This window comes from Montipora foliosa, chromosome 1 (assembly GCF_036669935.1).
Source record: "Montipora foliosa isolate CH-2021 chromosome 1, ASM3666993v2, whole genome shotgun sequence".
Lineage (NCBI taxonomy): Eukaryota > Metazoa > Cnidaria > Anthozoa > Scleractinia > Acroporidae > Montipora > Montipora foliosa.
In genome coordinates this window covers 62232739-62237738 of record NC_090869.1, presented here as the reverse complement: position 1 = coordinate 62237738, position 5000 = coordinate 62232739, and the positions used below count along the sequence as shown (strand labels likewise).

At 39.6% G+C, this 5000-nt stretch overlaps 1 protein-coding gene across 1 annotated transcript in view; it reads left to right on the top strand.

Annotated features, from left to right (window-relative positions):
* Positions 1-1938, top strand: part of LOC138003899 (putative diacyglycerol O-acyltransferase MT1809) — a 3738-nt gene extending 1800 nt beyond the window's left edge. The window contains exon 1 of the mRNA XM_068850211.1: positions 1-1938. This exon is cut by the window's left edge and continues 1800 nt beyond it. The gene's annotated coding sequence lies outside the window, so the exon portion shown is untranslated.
* The last annotated feature ends 3062 nt before the right edge of the window (positions 1939-5000 follow it).

Here is a 5000-nt window from a genome sequence, read left to right as displayed (position 1 = left end):
AGTACACTATGGAGTACCCAAATGGAGTACCGCTAAAAATCATTTATGGTCAAATTCAATACTTTATCAACATGGCGAAGGTTTTAGATCTACATACCTTTTTTTACAGTTCGATGCAGTTCACGAATTGGCCTCCATCTTGAAGTTTGGTAGGTATCCCTTATTATAGTGTATTTAGACAAATATTCATACAAACCTGCCTACCCTTCTTGTATACCCACAAAAACCCATGTATGCCCCTGTATACCCATATATCCTCATGTTTGCCCCTGTATACCCATATATACCCATTGGTAATCTGACCACGTACAAATAGAGTTTTCCAATCCATTCCATAGGGGTATGTATGTATGTATGGGCATGCACGGGCCTGAATGGGTATGCAGGAGTACACACGTTTTTTTACATAAATAGTTGTCTAAAAATACTCTATAGTAAGGGATACATGAAATACCGACGAAATTTCAAGATGTTGGCCAATTCACGAACTGCATTGATCAGTAACAATCGGAGAGCTGGAAAGCTCAAAATAAATCAAGGTAATGTGCATCTAAATACCTCACTATGTTGATAAAGTATTTAATTTGACCAATAAATGATTTTTAGGGGTACTCCATTTAGGTACTCCATAGGGTACTCCATGGAGTAGGGCTCCGCGTTTTGTCCTCTCCTTCAACTGGGGGCATCCTGGGGGCATTTGAGGTCTCAATGGGCAAGGCTGTTGCCTAACAGGAGCCCGGTAGCCTGGGGCTCCCAAAGAATATCTCTGGGCGCCTTAATTTTCCACAGCAACACCTTTCACTTCATATGTTGGGCTCCTAAGTTCTCAGTGTTTAGCTCTGAGGGCCCCTTTAAAATTTTGTTAGGCAGCAACCTTGCAATGGGTATGGAAATGTTGAGATTTCAATGTTTACAAATGTTTCCAATAAATCTTATTTACATTTCATTCCATTTAGGCTCATTTTTAGTGTCTGTAACTATTAGAACAGGATAGCATAGACTACTTTCATAATTCAATTTTTTTGTCTCTATTTTGATTAGACATACTAACCTCAGGGCAATGATTTCAGTGGAGATTTTGCAAAATAACCTGGGCTATAAAAATGGTGGCCATTAGGTTTTAATCAATAATATTGCTATTTGCCAAGTGATTCAGATGAGTGATAAAATTAGGTTTCATCGCCCCCTTCACACTGTTGCATTTTAATAGTTTGAGTGAGTAGTTTGAGCCAAGCAAAACAAGTGTATGGAAGGCCCAACATCTTTCAATGTTGTTTAGGGGAGGAGGAGATTTTTGGATATTAAAGTTAGTTTGTGTAATTGTTTGATTGAGTTGATCATTTTTGATGGAAGAGATAGGTCATTTTTTATTCAATAGTTACATAAATGCAAGAAATGCGGGTGTCTTCTGCTTGTATGTTGGTCAGTTATCTCTGACCTGTACTGTACAGTTGTTTGCTATTTTCAGCAAACTAGAATGGTAATGCTTAAGCTTTTTAAAAACCAACATCTCTAAATTCCAATTCCATTGGATACAGGACCTCCCTGTAAACTGAGCTTCCATCAATGATTGTGTACAATGACATACGAAATGACTCAATGTGCAATTCATGATTATCTTATAAAGACTTAGGTAAATATTTATTTTGTTTTTTTGCAAACATTACATTTTCCAACTCCAAAATATCCCAGAATGACCGAGGGAGGTAGAACATTATTTTTTAATCAGTGTGGCATCTGAGCAGTCTTAATGTTTAGTTTCCTTGTGTGTTTTCTGTAGTTAATTCTGCAGTTGGTACTGTACTGTAGTTATTGCACTAATTATCATGATTCTTGTTTTAAATACTAGATGGCCACAAGTTTATTAGTGCTTATATTACACACTCTTTAAAATTGTCATTATTATAAAATGTGCAATAAATGGCCATGAGGCTTCCAGTAACTTGTCAGTGCTTTGATCACTTGTTCCATCGATTGCCCACACCTGCTGACAAGGCATGTACAAAAAAAGTTGGAACAGATCAACTCTGACAGCCAGTCGGGATCGGATCAAGTTGGATCGACAATTAGAATTGAATTTTTTAAAGTGCTACTATGACCAAAAAATCAATTCTGTTTTCCCTTTAAATTTCAAAACTATGTTGACTAAACACAAAGCAGATCAACTCTGACAGTCAGTCGGGATCGGATCAAGTTGGATCGACAATTAGAATTGAAACTTTTAAAGTGCTACTATGACCAAAAAATCAATTCTGTTTTCCCTTTAAATTTCAAAACTATGTTGACTAAACTCTAAGTGACCAAAGTCTTAAGCCTTGATTTAAAAAAGACACCTGTTTATTTTAACTGGAATTTTCCTATTTAATGGTCCGCCATTACTAACTTTAAGATCTTGACAGAGCTGGATCGAGGAGAAAGTGACATCACAGGCTCATGGGCTTTCCGCATTTCACACATATAATAGTGAGCCTTTGACGTCACTTTTCCCTGGATCCAACCCTCTGAGGTCCAATCGGTCAGATGGCGGACAATTGAGGCCTTACAAGGGTTTTTGGCGACAAGCGACATCGCTCCAAAATTGCAAAAAAGGTAGCGACAACCTTTGTTCTAGAACACCGACAGCCGACAGAACCTGACGGGGAAAGAAGCGAGAATTTGCGACAACGACATGACTACGGTGGCTTCAAACATGACCGACCAGGCCAGCATGACTCTAAATCTCCTCTTCCGATGGTGTTACTATATTTCTTGTGCTATATCATTAAACAAACTATGAATGATTCAACACTTGACAAACTTGTCATGCAGTGAGCGTACAAAGGTCGACACGTAGTCACGTCAGCCACAGGCTGTTTTTAATCAACAAATTATTTGCTGGCTAGATCTCCTAAGGTCCGGCGCTTCCACTTTGTTCAGCTGGCCCTTGCATAAAAAAATATCAAATTTAAGTTGCACTAGACTGCGAGAAGTCCCTTCATAAATTAATCGAGCGGCCCTCTTTTCTGAGGCAGTCGTGTTTTGTCACGCAAACAAATAAAATGACCGAGGGAGGCTTAGGAAGAGGAGAGAACTGAAGCCGACTGCACCCGTTGCTGTAACCGACACGTTCAGAATCAACAAATCTGTTAAAAGTGATATGACAGATGGTTCCGCCTTTTTATTGCTAATGGTTGTGTTTTCACTAGGACAAGTTTGACTAGCTAAAGTCGGAAAAGTCCGGAAGCACCGTGAAAACAGCTCGCTCTAAGTTTAGCAAGTTAAAAATGCAAGCTGTTTTCACGAGAAAAAACAAGGGATTATCTCGCCTCTATGACCGGAAATTCCCAGAAAGTTATACTACCTCGCGAGATGGTATAACACTTCCTGGTAAATGCCGCAGCCAATCACATTGCCCGTAGTGACAGATGCCTGCCAAATCGTGAGCTCGCAAATATTTTCCAGACGCTCGCGCTCACCTCGTGGTTCACTTTGCAAACAGATTCACCGAACGCCGGTCCGTCAATCCACGAGAAAGATTGGGATCAACTGGAAATGGAGTTCGTGAAGACCTTATTCTCTGAAAGAAACGTCGTCTCCTTCGGAAAAATATGGCGAGAATCAGTACAAGAGAAGTCATAAAAAATGCTTCATCTCCCGCCATTTTTTCAAAGTTGCGCGCTTTTGTAATTTGAATCTTCTGAGTAAACGGCTAAAATTTCGGGTTAAATTTCACAGTGAAAACAGATGTCAAGTTTAACTAGTAAATGTCGGTCTGTCAACAAACACCTAGAAAGAATGTTCGGCCAGAAAAGTGGTATAGCGAAAACACAACCAATGTAAATAATACAGTAACGGCGTGGGGATATTTATGTGCATGTCGAGTTCAATCAACTTTTCGGAAAGGAAACCACAGAAAAACTACTGTATTTACTTTTAATTTAATGAGCGACACTCCAAAGAAGCCCGGTAAAATGAGCGGCAGGAAAGCTAAGCAGAGAGAGCCCTCAAATTTTTGCCGGATTTGCAGAATCAATGTTAAATTGAATGTTGGGAGTGTTTTGGAAAGTGACGTTTCTTCACAACTATCAAGGACAAATTCTTGTTTAGAACGGATGACTCGTCAATCATAAAATCTGAAGTGAGAAGACAGAGCTTGTTCTTCAGAAATAATCACTCAATAATTGTTGGAAGGAATGGTAATTGCCGAGGCTAGGAATGCGTTTGAAGAACTTGAACCACTTGCAGAATAAGACATCACGTCTCGAGTATCACATTCGACGCACGTATAAAAAATGTAAAAATAAAAGAAAATAACAATGTTTAAAAATCTTCTTAAACATTGTTCAACGAGCCAATTTTTGGCTATAAGAACCCCACGGCGCATGTTCTCCTAAATAGAGTTTCCCAGAGCCTTGGGTCGACCCGAGGCTCTGGTGGCGAGACTGAATTGAAACCAACAGCGGCGCTGGCCAAAAGGATCGCAGCCCCACGAGCCGGAATTTACGTAGACCAATCACAACGGACTTCCAGATTGTGGAAGTGCACTTTAGACCCTGAGAAAACTGTAAGAAGATAGGCTTCGTGTATTGGGCTGACTTAAAGAGTCTTATCGAAGAGAAACTGGAGCGTATAAATTTCATGCTTTGCCTTAGATGTTTGCGGCCCTTCACAGAATGAGTACGGTAGAATTCGTGTCGTTGAAACATTTTGCTCCTGTGCGATTCAAACCTATTTGTGGCGTTCGCTTGGGATTGATATCATATTTACATTTCTTTCCGCGCTGTTTCTTTTGAATAACCCCATTTCTTGTAGTCCTTCGGTTGAACTGATTTAAGGTTTTTAAGGTTGCTTTATTTTTCAAATCGAAGAAACACTGAGTACGGATGATCGGTTCGCAACACGAAAACATGAAATCAATTGTTAGAGACGATCATCGCCAAAAACAGCCTGAAAATCTCAAGCTTAAACGTAATGGATTTTTTCAAGCTTTCTATTCGCTACTATCCTAGTGGTGTTCATTG